Below are 19,733 nucleotides of genomic sequence, written 5' to 3'. Positions count from 1 at the left end.
AAATATGAAATTAAATATTAGGTGGACTTGTTCTTAAAAATTTTTGTTGTGCAATTGATGCCACCACGTGGCTCCCCTCTTCTCTCACCCTTCCTCTGACACAAAACTTTTCAGTCATCTGACATCCACACCAATCTTGTTTGTTGGTATTGTGGGGAGCTCTTGAATAGGGCAGCAAAGGAGAAATGTGGCCTGTCCTGCCTTTCCCCTCCGGTGGGGTGGCCGGGAGGGGTCCCAGGACTTCTGTGCAGGGGATTTGTGGTTTTGGAGTTTCTGGTGTGATGGGCACTGACGTGAACTGGAGCTGCAAGGATAATGAGCATGCTGAGAGCGGGAGTGAGAAAAGCCTCTTTTTACAGCTACCGGAATAGTGCTGCTGCACCGTGGCTGCATGTGGACATCACGGAGAGCATTAAGGAACTTCTGTGCCCAGGGACAGCCCCTTCCTCCCTTCCCATCCTCACCACTACTGACAGAATTAAAAAGTCTGGTGAAGGGACTTCAGCACATGATTCAAATCATTAACATACAATTCACGTGCAGTTTTTACACAACTGATTGAATTGACAAAACAGACGAGAGCTTCAAAGCGCTTTTTGTTCTGATAGTCATAATATAGTGACAGTCGGAGAAAGAACTACAGTAGTTCTCTCATCCCTGGGGGAGGTGTTTCAAGACCCCCAGAGGATGCCTGAGACCTTGGATATACTATTTTGTTCCTATACATACTTACCTGTGATAAAGTATGATGCTTTTTCCATCTTAACTAAGCATCAGTCACACACACTGGCTGTAACTTTCACAGTTGGAGGTATGACAGCAAAATAGCAAGAATTTCTCTTTCCTTCTTCACAATTTCATGGCTAGAAGATTCATTCTTACCATAGATCTTAGCAATCTTAGCATACGACTTTTTTTCTTTCATCTTTTCACTTAGAGGAAGCACTTTGTAGCTTCTCTTTGGCATATTTGCATTGCAGCATCACTACTCTTGCGTTTTGGGGCCATTACAAAATAAAATAAGGGTGACTCAAACACAAGCAGTTGATCTGATAATTGAGAGGGTTACCAAGTGACTAACAGGAGGGGAGCTAATGCAGCATGTACACTGGACAAAGGGACGATTCACATCCCAGGTGGACAGAGTGGGATCACGAGAGATTTCATCACGCTACTCAGAATGGCATGCAATTTAAAACTTACGAACTGTTTGTGTCTGGAATTTTGCGTTTAATATTTTCGGACCATAGGTAACTAAAGCCACAGAAAATGAAACCACAGGTAAGGAGGGGACTATTGTACACTCACTTCTTTGACTTGATACTGTGGAGTTATAATGAATAGGGAATGCGTAGTTTATACGTCATTGATAAAGTTAATTCAGTGTCAGAAGCCCCCTAGACGTATATTGGTTTACAGTTCTGGTCTCAGCATATATTCTCAGTGCCCTCTATGCCATTCTCTCCAAACATGGGCACTCTCTCCTCAGGATTTTGTGTTGGCTATTCCCTCTGCCTGTAACACTCTTTCTACCACATCCATAGGACTAACTCTCTCACTTTGTCAGAATCGACTCAAGCATTGCCTTCTCACGGAGGCTGCCCCTGATCACCCTATTTAAAATTAAAATCTGCCCTCCTTGTCCCAAATTTGTACTCCCAATCTAACCTTGCTCTACTTTTGTTTTTATGGTAGCCCATATTACCTTCTAACCTATTGTATAATTTGCCTACTTAATATATCTATTGTGTAATGTTTGTTTCTTCCTACTAGAATGTGAACCAATTAAGATAGGGTTCTTTTTTGTTTTGTTCACTAGTGAAGCTTAAGTGAAACAGTGCCCTAACTCATTGTTAGCACTTAATAAATATTTGTTGAACTTCAATGGCCTCTTAAATAACATTTAGTTCATTGTCTCCACAAAAGATGTGTGTTTAGCCGTGTTATATAATATGTGTTTGGAATGTGCTGGCGTTACATAGTTGCATGAAGTCTTTGTGGAGTTATAAATCTCCCCAGGCAAACGTTCTCCTAGGAGGCATGTGGCTATCTGGGCTGGGAGTCAGAAGATCTGGGTTGTAGTGTTGCCTTGTCTCTGTTCAATAGATGTCATAATATTGGGCGTGATACCCTCACCTCTCTAAGCCTCACTTACGCAATCTATAAAAAGAGGAGATTGGTGTAAGTGAATTCCAAATTCTCTTCCTCTTCTATCATACAGTATTTTATTCAGTCATGCATGAGATGGAGACACTGTTAATTTTGTGTTTTCTATTTTCTTATGGAAGCAGTAGAAACATGCAGCTATCACCATATTTCAAATTGAGTTTAGTAGCATGGTTAAGAGTTACCCTCTTTGGAATGTGTCTTTCTTTCACTCCTTGCTTAACCACTCATTACCTGTGTATCAAGTTAATTAACATCTCTCAGCTTCAGTTTCCTCTTCTGTAAAATGAATATTGTACCAATATCAGAAGGTATTGTTATCTTTACTGTGAAATTAAATTGGGCAGTGCATGTAAGAAATCTAATACAGTGCCTGGTTCATGATAAGGGCTCAACAATTGTTAGCTATTAATTCTCTGTGAAATATTAATCTTAGCAATACTTTCTGTTGTATAGGTTTGTGGAAATAAAGGAAGACCAACTGGATCAGAAAAGCAAAGGCTAATTATTCTGAGCTTGCTATAGAAATGGCATCAGACACCGATGCTTGCATTTTGGCAAAAACTCAAAGGTAGGCAGACCAGGGGAAAGCTTTTAGTAAAAAAAAAAGGGAAGTCTTCAGGTGTGCCCTGATTGGAGGCCAGCGGAAGTTATGGGCAGGCAGGCTGACAAGGAGCCAGGCATCCCTGGTTAGGGGTGTGTATTTGGTGTTCTGTGCTTGGTAATAAGTCGGAAGTATGGACAAAAATTAGGGAAGCTTGTCAGTTTTTTAATCAAGTCCTGGACATTTGGGGCTAATTGTTACAGAAGTTGTTGTTTAGCTTCCCAGATTGTCACTAGAGATAGCAGTCTGCAAGTTTGACAGCCTGGCTTCTGAGGCTGTGTATTGCAGGTACAGGGGCTGTTTCCTGGGCAGGTTGCTACAAGTTGGGGGTCATGGTTCTACTTTTATATACGACTTGGCCATGGTCTGTTGGCATATTTGGCCTCTTATTGGGCTCATAAGAAAACAGTAAAATTTTAATTTCTTTCATGGAATTAGGCTTTTTAATATCAAAATAATATTAAATATGAGGACAGTTTAATTAACTCCATTCATTAATTTGCACCGATGTTGCCATTTTAGAGTTGGTTCCAGCTAAGTATCAGGTTAGTGCCAGTGCGAGAATCTATTTGGATGATGATAGTAGCTAAGTCTTATTAGCAGTTACCAACAATATGGACTGGAGAAAAATGGATTGTTTCAGTTTTCTTAAATCAAACTTGTTTATTTGTTTGATTTAAATATTGATCCATTGTTGGTATAAACTTATCCAATCAGCATTTTGCAAAGTGTGTTGCCTTCCCTTAATCCATTTTATCCATAAGAAAGGCTTAGAACAAATATAGATGTCCTTTCTATCTAATTATCCTCTTCAATGTATTAAATCTGAGAAAATTCTAAGATGCCTGGCAAGGTATTTTTGGAAAGGGACCCATTTCGAATATTTCCTCCCAGAAGCTTCAGAATTGCAATTTATGCCGGGAAATAGTACAAGTTCATAAGGACACTGCCTTTATTTTTTCATGTTAAATATATTTTTGTTATTTTGCTCCTAACTTTATTCTTTTAGTTTTAAAAGACTATTTGGCCTCCCCAGTGAATAAAAGTCTTTTATGACATAGTGGTTCTTTTGTATGTGAATTCATTATTAGTACTTCTTGACATGGATCTCGGTTTTCAGAGGCACTTAACAAGTAACAGTAACTTATTTGAAGACTCTCACTCCTGTTGAACATCCACTACTGTCTTGCATTTATTTGCTATAGATTTGAAAGAAAGAACTGTAATGTCAAATACATTACACTTCAGATTATTTAGAAAGAAAACTTGAATATCCATCATTACATAATTTATTATTCTTATGTTTTACTGGTAAAAGGAGAGGAATTGTTAACCTGGCATTTTAAAGCATCTAAAATTATAAAAGTATTTTAAAAGAAGACAAATAACCTGCATTTATGTCATAGTGATATTATTAGATATATAGTTTTACTAAAATAACCATATGTCCTTGTTCTCAATTGCAAACCAGATTATTATACATCCCCAGAATAATAGCTTGAATCATAAACGTGAACATATAATTGATTATATCTTAAATTTAGAATATGTACCAGTCATGACATAAAGTAGTCCTTTGACTGACTAGCTAATGGCCCACTATGCATTGCTATAACTTGAATGTGTGATAGGATTGTTCTTTTGGGGGGGTTACTGAGGAATGTGCTTATATGTGTGCATTTTAATTTTAATTTATGCACCGTATTAGAAATCACTTCAAACTCATGCTACATATGTTTGAAATTTAGTATGGCATCCAGAACTAAGAACCAGAGTTTGGAGTCAATTTCTGTAAAAGCATGAATAAAACACATCTAGCTTCCTTGTGTAATTCTGGAAGGGAGGGAATTAATTTTCTTTCCTGTTTAAAAATACTGTATATTCCAGAATTTATCTCCTGAGTTAACTAACAAAACACACTAGAGCTGTAGATAAACTAATTAAGTAGAAAAGATTTGAAATCTATTCATTCAGTATTTTTTTTCTTATGAGTATATATTTTATTGGTAGAAAATTCCGTTTGGCTCCTTCACAGATCTGTCTGTGCTTATTTAAAATACTGTCTTGTTCCTTCATCATGATTTATATCCTTTCTTTTCTTATAAATACTTATGTCAGAATATCTCTTAGACTATATTGTATCCTTTTTCCTGTCCTTGGTTACAAATTCTTCTTTCTGTTTGTTGTGTCTGCTAGTACTTTCTCATAGTGATTCATTTCCTCAAGTGGATTACAATCTCTAAGCTATAAATTCGTCTCTAGCAGGGCTTGACTTGGAGGTTTTGGCTGTGTACTCAGGATGTAGACTCTTAACCACAGCCCGGTTTCACATGTGCCTCTGCCCAGACTGGTGGGTTTCATCACATCGAGACGAGTTTTAACGAGCATATCTCAGTTGAGGATCATTCGAGCCAAGCACACAGGGTGACTTCGGGCTCCACAGCTACGCACAGGCTGAGGTGCTGGCTACCTGGGGATGCCTTCAACTCTGCCCAAGCTTCCTTGTAGGGTCCGAGGCAGGGTCGGTGGCTGAAGCTTTTCCATTTCATGAAAAGGTCAGCTCCTTAGGACTCCTGGTTGTGTGCAGGAAGTTTGCAGTTTGGTCTTTCAGCCACAGCGCTTTTCGTTTATGTTTATCAGCATCCCAGTATCCCACTCCCAAGCCTCAAACTGGTTTCAACGTGTCCTGTAGCTAGGAGGACCTTACAATTTATCATCTGATCAGGACACTGAAAATTGGGCGGGGAGGGACATGATTATCAGTTACTGTCCAGCAGTGGTGCGAAGCAAGCCTACCCTTGGCAAACCCGTATGTGCCCCCGGCAGGGTCAGCTGTGTTGGCTTCTGCTCCCGCTCACTACTCACTGCCCCACGGTTTCCATGCCTTTATTTCTGCTGTCTGGAGATTCTCCTGTTGATTTCTAGCTTGACACTGTGTCCGAGATGCCCTTATTGTGTTTGATCCATGTGTTTGTGTTGAGAGGAAGGGGTCCTCCCAATGGCAGTTTGTTCTGATGAGTTTACCTAAAATTTATTAACTTATTTAATATATATAAGTTTTCCTAATCTTGTTTCACACTTCCTCTGAGTTCCAGTTGGTTTTATTAGTTATTTCCTTATTATTATAATCACATTTACTTGAGTCAAGTGTACAAAGGTGGTAAGTAAAGAATTTTTCCCTTTTTTCTCCCTTGAAATAGTTGACTGAATTTTGTCTAATAATATATGGTTGCTGAATGTTCATCATTCCTAAAGTAAATTCCTTTATTTCTTTCAAAAGGATCAAACCAGTACTTTGAACTTGAGTTCATTGCTGATATGAACGGTACTTAACTTTTTAAAAATTACTTGGCATCTAATTAGAGCCAGTGAAAGTACCCTTGGCAATAGAATTTACATTTAGTTGCTCATTACTCAGAGTCAGGACTCCAAAGCCAAGAAACTTCTGAAAAGACTGAAGTACCAAGAAAACGAACAGAAAATGACATTGACACATGGAACAAGCAGGACTGTTTTTCAATCTGAATTAAGTCAAAATAGGCACCAGGGTTTTGGCTTGCAGTAAAGCCTAGTTACCAGAACTGGGGCACAGGTGGATGAAGTAAACACATCAAACAGAGCCTCAGACGTGTGCTGAGTTTAGACACACACGGCACAGCCACAAATTCAGTGAGGCCAAGTGGGTCACAAGCTCTTGAAGAAGAGGTTACAAACTATTGGAGCCGATTCATTGCGCCATGTCTGCTCTTCCGTTTGTTGTGATTCCTTTAGCCGGGCATCTCTCCCCTCCAACGTGCTCCTCTGGTTCCCTCTGTGAGCCTGCAGGCCGGGCAGAGCGCTCAGGACCGCCCAGGACAAGCTTGTTGCAAAGGCAGTCTTGGTGGTAAGCTCCATCCTTGTAACCTGGTAGCTTCCCTTCCCCCACCTCTTCTGCCTCCTTGGTTCCGCCTTGTCCCTACTGGTACAATCCCGCTCTTCTTCCTACTTTGTATTTCCATCTGGTGTACTCCTTATTGCCAACCCATCCTGATGGGCTTTGTTCAACCAAGCTTTACTTTCTCGAATAGTTGTCTGTAAACCATTGATGTGTTAAACTTCTTGGCTTTCATCTTATGAAGGTATATTTTAAAGTAAAAACCTGGAGTAAAATACTGTAGAGTTAAAGCTTTATTTGTTGACAGAAGAAAATACTGTGTTCCCCCCCCCCAGAGATAGTTTTTTGATTCCTTGAAAAAGCATTGTTATTTTTCTGATAGCGTCCGTTCAGTCTGTACTCTGATGTTAATAATGTGTTCACCTGCATGTTGAAAAAGACCCTGGACATTTAAATGCAAGCACACAGAAATGACATAAAACCCACTTGTGGCTCACCTATCCTATGTGTTAAATCACACTGTGGAAAATTAGAACGGAAAATTCTCACTCCTCTTCCTTGGCTTGGACTGCCAAGCCTGCCTGTACAGGTGAGGGCTCCTGGAGAGGAAGTCATTCATGCTCTGTGGAACAGTCACTTTCTTTTGTATTAACTGTATCTCATACTTGCCTGTTGGCCGTGTCCTGCCCAAATTGTAGAAATTATCCCTTTACCAAAAACGCAAACTTAAGCCTTAGCGTAGCATACCAGCTGTGTGGTCCGCGTCTGCTGCTGCTCAGCCGCTCACACTCCTCCCTCCAGTGACCTCACATCCTCGCAGTGACAGCAGCACACGAAGGTATGCTTGTGTTGAGCCTTTGTCCTGCTTTCCTGTTTTCCTGGAGTGTCTTCCTTTTATTACCGAGTAGTATTTGAGTATATGAACTGCCACAGCGAACTTCCAGTTGGTTGACTTTGGAGTTGTTTCCAGTTTGGGACTCTCATAGATAAAAATTAAAGAATAAAACGGCTATAAACATCTGCATACAGGTCTTGGCGTCGATGTATGTTTGCATCCAGGAGTGGGACTGCTGTGTTGTTTTGTCGTTTGGTAAGTGTGTGCTTACCTTTGTGGGAAACTTCCGAACTGTTTCCCAAAGGGGCTGCATCACTTTTGTCAAAGGAACTCAAAGAGTCTGGAGGCTCTGACTAGAAGTGATAAAGATTCATTCAAGGGTCTTAGGGTTCGCAAACCAGAAACACAACTGGGCAATACCCAGAGGTTCCCGATAAGAAAGAAAAGCTAGGCGCTCTTAGAGTGAGAAGAACAGTCTTGAGAAGACTCAGTCCTGAATTCGTGGCCTCGGGACTGTCCTGGATGGTGATCCTCTGGCTGTAGGTGGTTTGGATACGTGCACGTTCTGTCTGCCCTCAGGCCTTAGGGGCCATCCAGAGTCGCCTGGATGTCTGAGGCACATCCAGGTACTGTGCAGGACTGGCAGTTCACACGTTTAAGTTCCCAGGCGAGTTGGAGCCAGAGCAGAACCGTTTCCTCAAGCCCCTCCTTCTTGATTGTAGGAATTAGCGGCCCGACGACAGCGACTCCAGGTGACTTCCTGGCGCTCATGTTGCCTCGGCAGCAGTGATGTATGAGTTTCAGTCACTCAGTAGCAGCACTGGTGCTGTATGTTGTCTTAATTGTAGGTGTTCCTGTGGGTGTTGTGTGGTGGCATCTCAGTTTGGTTTTAATATGCTGTTATTCACGAGTGACGATGCGTTGGGCTTGTTTTTATGTGCTTATTTAAATCGCGATTACAATTCTTTCTCAGTAGATAAGGTTCCTAGCCCTGTCAGTGCCCCTGGTGCAGTGAAGGTGGTGCCGTGGTGTGTGAGGTCACCCTGCCAGCCCTGGTGACTTTCTTCCCAGTGTGGCCACAGGCGTCATGGGTTTCCTGACCCTGGTAGCTGAACCCAGTCCAAGCAGATACATTGTAGAATTGTGTGGTTTCTTTTTAACCTCCTGGAGAATTTTGTTACATTCTTTCTAAAAATTACCGGAATCGGAGGAGTTGGGAGGGGACCTCAGTGGAGTTCTTGTCACAGGACAGTGATCTGCGTTAATGGAGGGAGGGCCCCAAAGAAGCAGAGTTTGGTTCAGCACAAGAAAACTTGGTGACAAAGGACAGCATGATGACTGTACAGTCAAGAGGCTGGTGGCCAGCTGCGTTGTGGGCTGGCGTTTGCCAGCTGGGCTCCAGGGCGACTTACCTGAGCTCTCAGAGTCTGTCTCCTCATTTACAAAATGGGGATAACAATTTGGGGTTTCCCTACTTCAAAGGATTTTTGTTAAGATGAAAGGACATAATACATATGACATTTCTGTGCCAGCATACTGAAATTGGAAGTGGTAACAGTAGCAGTGGGACAAGTAGGAACGCGAATGCAAAAGAAGTGAGCGCTGCCCAGCAGTCAGAGGTGCGGCCTCAGGAAGGACTGAGTCTCCGCCTGCTGAGTGACATTAGGGAGAGTGCTGCTACTGGCCCTCACCCAGCATGTCGTGGAAAGGAGCTCTGACCCGCTGGCTCCCAAGTCCTTTCCAGGCTCAGGCTCTGTGTTGGTGCTCATCACCTCACTGGATGCTCTTCCGGTCTCTTGGCAACGCCCTACAGTCAGTACCATAGGAAGCGGGACGCGGAGCCAGAGAAAGGTCGCGAGGTTCTTTAATGCTGGGACAGTGAGAGCTCCGCCAAACAGTGCTGGTGAGGGGCAGGTAGGATTCAGCAGGGGCCGCTCTCAGGAACACCCAGCTGAAGGCGACCTTTATGGAAGATAAGGAAGGATGGATTTCAAGTGTGGACACAGCTCACGTTCTAGAATTCTGGAGAGCAAAGATTTCCAGGGTCACTAGTATTTTTTGTAATGTTCTTTTGCTGACAGACTGCTATAGTTGAGCAGATCATTATTCAAACAGGAAGTTAAAAGCATAAGGTAAAATGAATATATTTGTAAAAGTATACATTTTTATTATACCTGAAGATGAGGACAAGTATTAAGGGGGGAAATAGAATATCTCAGATACGTGCAGTTTAGTGATTTTTTTTTTTGACGAACAAACAAGAATAGACATTTTGGGTTTATTAAATATCTGGAATGTTTTAAAACCTTTTTTATTTAAAAAATTTTCAAAATTGTTTAAGCTAATAACTCTATCCTTTAAAAATATATTTGAATTTCTACTTTACAAGTAATACTTGTTCATTTACAGAAAGTTAAAAAAAGTGTGCATTTCTATAAGAAGAATTGAGAATTGTAAAAAGAACCTGAGCCTTATAAGAATCAACTGCTAACCGTAACCACTGTTAATAGTTTTGTATAGTCCCTTGTATACATACACTTTTACAATTCTGCTTTCATGAATTATTCCTTAAACTATTACTTCAGCAGTGTCCTGATACTAGCATACCCTATGTTAAACAAAAACTTGCAAGGCTGAAAGCTTTTCTAAAAGAAAATGTTTATTGAGCCTTGTGCTAGGCAGGGAAGGACCAAGTCCTGGGGTGTGCGGTCTCCTCCTGGAGATGGTGGGCGCCATTATGGAAACAGTAGGGGGAAGAAAGATGTAAGTTGTTTTGAAAGAACTGCCATTAGATGGAGGGGGTGGGATAAGGTGAAGCAGCTGGTTCTGGGATGGGAGTGGAGTCTGTCAGGGAGCAGTGTTTGCCCTGTGGGCTGGCCGTGGGCAGCTCGCCTGTCAGGGATGCTCTCCCTAGAGCAGCTGGGAACTAGCCACCTGGAAGTTACTTCAGAGCATCAGCACTGCTCAGGAATGTCATCGCCTTTGTTGGTTTCTGTCTGCAGCTGTTAACTAATTAACACTTCACCTCCCTTCCAACCACCCTCTGGCTGCTGTAATTTAATTTAGGGCATCTCAGAATTTTCTCGTAGTCACCTGCATTTACATCTTAACATTTAACTGTATTCCCTCCTGCTGAACACTTAGGCATAAACCAAGGGATTTACTAAGTTAATCTTTAAAACCAGGTAAATTCCATTCTGAGCTCTGCTGTGTGTGCAGGGTAAGTGTGGGTTGGCTCAGAGCTGAGGTCTTTTTGTATCAAATCCAGGTGTCTGCACAAGGCTAGGTCACCATGGCTTCTCTCTACCACAAGTTCTTTCCCTTCTCTAAATATGGTCTGGTCTGACTGGGAATGAATTCTTCTACAGAAAGAGGGGAAGGACACTGTGTTGCACGGATGCCGCACGCGGCCATTCAGGTCACAGGTGCTGTGAACACCAGGCTGGTCACTGCCGAAAGGGCAGGTTCACTGAAGGGGGGCGATTCCTTGCCAGAAAAATGAGTTCTTTACTTGGGATCAAACAATCTTGAATGAAAGGACTTGAGGATACACCATTGTACTTTGTGCAGAGGATATTTTAGGAAAAACTTATTTGACCTGAAAAATGTAGACACAAAAACACCAGCTAGAAAAAAATTGAAAAGGAAAAACTTTAAAAACTACATTTCTCGTATAGTTTGGGAAAAGCAACCTGATGATTGGGTAAATAAGACAGAGCTTAATGGCCAGCTACACTACATCAGAAACCAAGCAATCCGAATGAAAACTTAGAAATGAGATTGGTGGGAGGCTAGGTGGAGGGCAGGGGTGAGAGGGAAGGCTCTCCTTCATTCCTTATAGAAATGTTATTTATATTTGTAAAAACGAAAAAATTTGTCTGGCAACAGAGGAATAGTTAAATCAAACATGATAAATACACTCAGACGGCAAAACACATATACAATAGGACTTTAATTTTATATATATATTTTTTATATTTTATATAAATTTTATATTATATTTTATAAATAATATATATATAAATATATATTATAAATATATATATATATATAAATGTCCCAAACATATTTAGAAAAGAGGAAAAAATACATCAAAATGCAAAATGTTATCATGAAAATAAGATTTTTAAAAAGTCATCATTATTTGCGTCAGGGTGGTTTGGGCTTCGTTTTTGCTGTTCAGTAAATTGAATCTTTGTATTTTCTTTTTTAAGCTACTTACAAATTTTCTGAAAGTGTATAGTACTTTTATTTATTTAATATTATTTAATTTTTTATTTAATGAAAATCACAACCCCATATTGTATAAGACAGTGAACATCTGTGTACAGAGTATTTTCTGCCTTTATCATTATTTATTAAAGATGGATTCCTAGCAACCGATTTTCACTAGCAAGAGGATCAAAAGATAAAACCAGTTAAAATTTTATTTCCGTTGCAAGCAGCACTTCATCGGTTTGGTGGTGCATTTTTTCACATTTGACTATCTGTGAAATCAGAAGGCCACATACGCCCCACGAGGTCAGACACCACTGTCTTCTGGGCATCCGTTACTGACCCACTGTCCTTCCTGCGCGTGGGAACTTGGTGGTTACACCTAGTGACAGCAGCTGGGGCACTGTGACCCTCCCCAGTTCAGCCAGGTTAGGGACCACCTGAAGGAGAATGGAGAGTCTGGTTTTTCTCCAAAAACTTTCCATTGACACCTTCTGGTAAGATAAAGAAAGCCCGTATCTCAAAATGTACAAAACGGGTTTTAGCTGCTTGGAGCTCACGCTGAAGAAAGGATACAGCATCTTCCCCTTGATGGCGCAGAGGACAAAATTACGTAGAAAAGCACGGACACCCCACCCCAGGACAAGGACTGGGCCTACTCAGAACCTGCAGCCGCTGTAGGTCACACAGATGTCCTGCCCCCAGGCTCAGTGATGGATCGCACAGCTGGCGCTGTCCCAGACTCCTCAGATGCAGCTTCAGAGCGACTGTGGACGGTTCGGGGCTGACTCCAGTGGGACCACGTACTGGACGCTGCTGCCCCTTAGAAAGTAATGCTAAATTATAAGCAGGATGCAGAGTGTGTGGCTGGCATGACGCTCGGATCAGTGGGGGAGAACGAATAAGGACACAAAGTGAGAAGTGCTGTTACTGGGGAGCGAGTAAGAGCAAACAGTGCCCGACTGCTGTTCCGCGGGATTTACACAGGTGAACACGCTGACTCCCAACAGCCCTCTGCAGAGCCCGGCACAGCACAGAGAGCGTCACTCACTCACCGAGATCACAGCTCAGAACGGTGAAGTCCCAACTCCAGCCTCTGAAGTCGAGTCCACACCCTCCGCCGCCGTTCTCAGAGGACTTGGGTCTGCCCCGACCAGCGGCATGTGCTTGTCTCGGGTCAGTTTAATTCTTGGGCCTACTGAACACGCTCAAGGGTGGGGGAGAAATGTGTGCATTGCCTGCACTGGTGTCTGTGACTCTTTTTCTTTTGCATTGTCTGAAGGAGCAATTGATTCGTAAGGCATATGAATCATTTGTCTTACATGTTCCTCGTGTTTTCTTTAGGTTTTGTATCTAAAAAGTCAGAGATTGAAAGTTTGCTTGATGTAGAGGAGATTTAATTTTTTATTACAAATTGAGACTATAATGGTGAGTCGTGGGCCTCAGAGCTCTTTCCTTCTCTGTCATGAGGGGTGATGACAATGCCTACGGCAGGAAGTTTCTGATTGATGGGCCGTGTGTTGCGTGGCCCAGTGCTGCACGTGCGCAGACAGTGAAATTACTTCTTTCGTATTTTTATTACTGTGTTCTCCAGAATCTCCACATCCTACTTCATCTGGACTGAAATCAGTTGTTACTATACTGACAATTAAAGAGACAATTTTAGGAAAACTGTGATCTATTAGTAGTGAAGGTGCTGTGGGCGAATCTGGTATTAGTGTTCCTTTACTCTAAATACCTTTTAAAAAGCAGAATAGTTTCATGTAAAAACATATGATGCTTAAATATTACCTTATGATATTATATTTTTAAGTTGCTACTGCAGCAGTAAGTAGTACCTTACCACAAACAAATTTCGTGTGTCTATTTTACACAAGGTGAAAGACATGTGGATATTTATATTTTAAGGCGTCTTTCATAAATATTAATGCTCTAGTAGTAATAAACTTTTATATTCTGTATTATTCAATATTCTAATAGATTCTGTATTTAATAGAATTTTAATACAATTAAAAATTTTTAAAACTATTTGGCCACCATCTTACATTGCTGGTTTGTAAATTGATATGACACTTTCAAAAATTAACTTGGCAAGACCGTGTTCCTTGTGGGATTGGAGATATCATTGGCCTTAACATGCAGCTTTATTTTATCATGAAGAAAGAATTAAAACCTGCCGTATACTTGACACGGTTTCTTTCATTTACAGCATTTATTTTCTGCTTACTGAGTTATTTTTAAATTTCTTTAGATATGAAATTTTATTATAATTCTAGGGCATGTATACAAAGGGAAATATGAGCGAACTTCTTTATATTCAGAGTCCAACTCCTCCGTGTCACTTTTCCTGGGAGTTGTTTGTGTCTGTGCTTTTCTACGTAATTTTGTCCTCTGCGCCATCAAGGGGAAGATGCTGTATCCTTTCTTCAGCGTGAGCTCCAAGCAGCTAAAACCCGTTTTGTACATTTTGAGATATGGGCTTTCTTTATCTTACCAGAAGGTGTCAATGGAAAGTTTTTGGAGAAAAACCGGACTCTCCATCTCCTTCAGGTGGTCCCTAACCTGGCTGAACTGGGGAGGGTCACAGTGCCCCAGCTGCTGTCACTATGTGTAACCACCAAGTTCCCACGCGCAGGAAGGACAGCGGGTCAGTAACAGATGCCCAGCAGACAGTGGTGTCTGACCTCGTGGGGCGTATGTGGCCTTCTGATTTCACAGATAGTCAAATGTGAAAAAATGCACCACCAAACCGATGAAGTGCTGCTTGCAACGGAAATAAAATTTTAACTGGTTTTATCTTTTGATCCTCTTGCTAGTGAAAATCGGTTGCTAGGAATCCATCTTTAATAAATAATGATAAAGGCAGAAAATACTCTGTACACAGATGTTCACAACAATGTTATTTATATTTGTAGAAACAAAAATGTTTTTCTGGCAACAGAGGAATAGTTAAATCAAATATGATAAATGCACTCAGACGACAAAACACACATACAATAGGACATATATATATATATATATATATATATATATATATGTATATATATATGTCCGAATATATATATAAATGTCCGAAACATATTTAGAAAAGAGGAAAAAAATACATCAAAATGCAAAATGTTATCATGAAAATAAGATTTTTAAAAAGTCATCATTATTTGTGTCAGGGTGATTTGGGCTTTGTTTTTGCTGTTCAGTAAATTGAATCTTTACATTTTCTTTTTTAAGATACTTATAAATTTTCTAAAACTGCTTTTATTATTTATTTAATATTATTTGTTTTTTTATTTAATGAATATCACAACCCCATATTGTATAAGACAGTTTTCACCATTAGATTTTTCTTATATCACATGCTGCAGACATGTTAGTGATTTTAAAACCCTGTAAATAGGAGCATGTCAGACAGTTTAATATCTCAACTTTTTTCCAAGGTCTTTGGTTGGCCACAACGTGTAATTCTTTCAGAAACTCAGAATGTAGCATGTCAGTCTGAAAGTGCCCTTCCAAATTGATTAGTTCAGCTGCTCCTGTAACTCCCAGCATTGGTCTGTGTCCTCGGTGGTTTGGAGCAGCCAGGCGGGCTGTCACTAAAGTCACCCCCTCACAGGGGCATGGACAGGCCAGGCTTCTGCCACCTGCTCTCGCCTCTGACTGTCCTGTGGCACATTCATCATCACCTTCCCTGTCCAGCCCCAAAGTTATATTGACAAAAACAGCAACCAGGTATTTCAAACAGTCCTGATTTCAAATCTCTTATCCTCGTACGACATCTCATTTTGTGTTCTGGAAATTCCAAATCCACAAGTCATGGAAGGGAAAGGGGCATAAAGTTTGCTGCAGAATCGAGATTGCTGATTCCCTGTCCTGGGCTTGGGGAGCAGCACAGTTCTGTGCATCACCAAAATGTCTGCAGCATCCATATCCAAATACAGGCACGTAGACGCATTCCAGAGTTTGAGGAAAGTTTTCTTTGATTCACACTGATGTCATTTCCCATGGTGTCTTCCACAGACCCTCAATTCAGGAAGCATGCTGGCGGCAGCTGGTTTTGGTATGTGGGCCCCATGGCAGTTTGTTTTCTTACTCCTGGTTAGGTGACGTCAGGGAGGTGATTTAAATTCTCCAGTGCTTGGTTCGCTGGGTTGTGAAGTGGGTGCAGTGCTTCTGTTTACCGGAGGGAAGAGCAGGCCTTTGGGGGAACACTGTATTTTGCCTTGACAAGAGCCTGATAAAACATCTTACCAGCTGATGTTCCTTTGTTCTCCGCCTGTGACGTAGAAATGGTAGAAATGCCACGCAGGGTACAATCCTTCCTCAGTATGTATTACAAAAGAGGCACCTGACTTAGGAGCGAATGACACAAAAGTTTCTAAACTGGTTTGGCCAGGAAAGTGCTTGGGGACTCGGTGTGTGCTGTTGTGGTTGCAGACATTGTACCGTCAGAAACCACTGTGAACGTGGTGGCCAGGCATTGTCTCCACCCTGGAAGCAGGTTCCACGATTCAACACGTCTGCTGCCATCAGGTCTGTGAGAAGAGACCACAACCCTGACAGTTAGCATTGTAGACACTGAGGCTCAGGTATGAAATGTGATAGCTTGTGTCAGTGGGTAACATTAATTTGTGCAGTTTTCTCTGTAACAAGTGTTGTCGTTAGCCACACTTTCCATTTTAACTTGTGTTTACCTTTGACGGGAATACAGACTTTTCCCAAATGTCCCCCTGCTGATGCAGAATGAAAAAAACGGCCTTGGACAAGCTGCTGCTGTATAAACTGTGTATTTGGGTCTTGGTGAGCGTCAAAAATCTCTGTCATCTCTTGGTTTATTATGTAAGCCCCTTGAAGCCAGGCCGTACCCAAGTCAAAACATTCCCAGCAGAAGATATTTTATAAGGGGAAAATAAAATACTTGGTTTTGCAAAACAGTTTTAAAATCTTCTTTTACTCACATGTGTCCATTAACATTGCCTTCTGAGTTCACATGAATCTCCTTTTATTTCAAGGTTTTCACGACTGCCTCTCCCCTGCAAAAAAACAAGTTAAGAAACTGGTCCCATGTGAATAAGGGCCCTGTCTGACCTCTGGGAGTCAACTTTCTGAGTCAGAACTAAGGTCAGTTAACTGGAAGTGATGCTGCCAGGCCTGGCCAGGGTCCGATTCTCCCAAAGACAAAGCAGGGAGTGGCATTCCATTCCAGGGTGGACGGGCCTCATGACCCTTCCCCCACCGTGAGAAAGTTACTTTTAGCACAGCTGTTAGGAAACAAAGGAAGGTTTCTGCTTTGTGAAAACTGTAACTTGAGGGTTTTTGGCAGGACTTTTGTTGACTGAGAAAAACTACAAATGTTTCAAAGTACTTTGTTTGAAATATTAGATATTTCCATATATTCAAAAAATTCAAAAATTGGTCTCTTTGTTAAACATTTATGCTATGTTAAGGCCCAGAGATATGAAAACCAGTAAGACTTGCCTTCCTCAAGGAATGTACAGTTTAGTGGGTGGACATGAACGTATTTCTGTGCATTTTAAGATAAATGCAGTCTCTCACCCTTACAGGCGTCCGTGTGGAGCTCGGGCACTGCCTCTGCCGTCTGTTGCATGACGACAATGCCAGGCCTGCCCACCTTAAAATGTTACTGAGGGGCTGAAATTACATGTCTGCAAGCATTTTAAATACGTCTTTTACTAGTGTTTCCCAACTGGTGATCCACCTGAATTGTGTCACCCAGAGGTGGGGGTGGGAGGGTGCTTGTTAAAGGGGCGGGTTCCTGACCCCCCCCCCCCCACCACAGACCTGCTGTGTTAGAATGTCGGGGAGTGGAGCGGGACGCACATTTTCATCACAGCCTTCAGGTGATTCTCACGTACTTTGAGTTTGATAAACTTTGTTTTGTTCAAATGTTTTATGCTGTTATTATTAGGGATCATCTTCAGAACTAAAGCTTGGAAACAGTTACCTGCCCCAGGTTACTTGGTATGTGGTAGAGACGGGGCCCAATCTAGTTACCTATAAATCTAATTCTCTTTCTACATCAGGTTGTTTCTTATAGGGAAGGATTATGTGAATGAAAAGTACTGTTTTTCTTAGTGGGAGACACTAACTATATTGTGAAAATAGCCATGTGAATGACAGACTGTTCTGAGGTGGGCAGGGCCGATGGCAGGAAGGGGCTGGTCCCCTGCACAACTGGGTCTTGGCTTTTGTCTCCTACTTCCTCTTCAGGTCTCCCTCCAGAGCAGTCCTTCCCCACTCATAGCCCTACCCCAAACTGAGTACATATTAGAAAATGGAGGAGGGTAAGGGGGGTGGGGGGAGGGAGATGAGGGTAAGGGGGATCAAATATATGGTGACGGAAGGAGAACTGACTCTGGGTGGTGAACACACAATGGGATTTATAGATGATGTAATACAGAATTGTACACCTGAAATTATGTAATTTCATTAACAATTCTCACCCCAATAAATTAAAAAAAAAAAAATGGAGGAGTTGTGCTTGACTCAGCTTTCTGATGGTTCACTTCCATAACTGATTTTCCAGGCCATCACATTTCCCAAACTGTGCCTCAGTGCCCTCAAAGTCACAGGGGTTCCATGAGATAGTTAAACTTCCAAGGGGATCGCAGTGATATATGTGCAAATTCCTAGCTAGAGGAGGTTCCCAGTTTCAACTTAGAACATGCTACCGTGTTTCCCCGAAAATGAGACCTAGCCAGACCATCAGCTGTAATGCGTCTTTTGGGGGGAAAATTAATACAAGACTCGGTCTTATATTAAAATAAGGTCGGGTCTTATATTAAGTTTTGCTGCAAAAGATGCATTAAAGCTGATGGTCCAGCTAGGTCTTGTTTTCGGGGAAACACAATAGGTGTCTTCCAGAGCTTCCCTGAGCTGAGGCTGCTCACCCGCGGCGGGGATCCTCCAGCCTGAGTGCCACAGGGGTCAAGCAGGAGTCTGGCAGGCCCTCCCTGTGAGTGCCAGCTTCTGTGCTCTCCAGGCCGGGTCCCGAGGACCATGGGGCTCGTGTTCACTGGCTCCTGCCTGGGAAGTAGAAAGGAATGCCTGGGTCGCTTATTTTTATTATGTTTTATGACTTCCCTAGGAATCAGAATTGTGAAAAAATACGTGTGATGTTAATATGTTTTCCACTCTTATTTACAAGGCTCATTCAAGGCAGTTACTTTTTGGAGGCCTAGAATTGTCTTTTATGTTTGTTCAGAATTCCTCAGCTGCAAGACCTGGTGAATGCTTACTGTCTTCTAACGCTCATCTTTTCTAAAACAGCTTCAGTCCAAGTCCAGTGGCTTGTGGCCATAAATGGCGGCGTCGCAAGACAGACTTCCCTTGTTTTCAAAGAATGTATCCACCCCAAGAGGGGTGCTTATGAGCAGTTCAGGCATACGGACAACACAGATTTCAAGGTGGAGCAGACCCTGTTGCCGTGGTTACGGTGCTGCCAGCCCTGACCCTTCCTGAGACACTGCCGACACCTCCCTGCACCGTGTCCCTGGCTGTCCTCCTTCGTCCATCCGTCCACCCTGGGCCTTTGCAGGGAGTGTGAGCCGTGTCAGAGGCGTTCAGACAAGTGCGTGTGTCATTCTGACAGTGGCAAATGTCTCCATGGAGACAAAGGCGTCTATTTGCCCCAAATGCTGTGAAAAGCATGAGAGCTAATGCTTTCAGTCACTTTCATTTTCTAGGAAAAGTAATGGTGCTGGTTTGTTTGGAAGCCCTGAGAGCTCAGTGGGATGCAGCCTGTCCTTGGGATGTGGTGAGCTAGTGAGCTGTACTCTTCAGAAAACAGATTGTGTGCTGAGCACCCTCTAGTGACAGTCACGTAGCTGTGTTTCAGGACAGTGATACTTCCAACTCAGTTCCGTCGCTTTTCACTTCCTAAATTGACTTTCTATGCCACCTATTTTTATACAACTACAGGTATTTCTTGAGTCAGAAATTCTTTTAAGGAAACATGTAGTAACACTATAATTGGAAAAGATTATGTATAAAATATATATTAAAAAGAGGAATTATAATAACTG

The 19,733-nt window shown here is 42.0% G+C and overlaps 1 protein-coding gene across 1 annotated transcript in view; it reads left to right on the top strand.

Moving 5' to 3' along the window:
* Positions 1-19,733, top strand: part of LOC308506579 (uncharacterized protein) — a gene marked incomplete at its 5' end in the record, with an annotated part of 22,914 nt that extends 3,181 nt beyond the window's left edge. Inside the window, 2 exons of the mRNA XM_081070247.1 lie at positions 16,701-16,809; positions 18,979-19,733. The remainder of the gene's footprint in view (positions 1-16,700; positions 16,810-18,978) is intronic.

Source organism: Rhinolophus hipposideros (genome assembly GCF_964194185.1).
Source record: "Rhinolophus hipposideros genome assembly, chromosome: 13".
NCBI lineage: Eukaryota > Metazoa > Chordata > Mammalia > Chiroptera > Rhinolophidae > Rhinolophus > Rhinolophus hipposideros.
The sequence above is the reverse complement of the archived record's forward strand: the minus strand, read 5'-3'. Positions and strand labels throughout refer to the sequence as shown.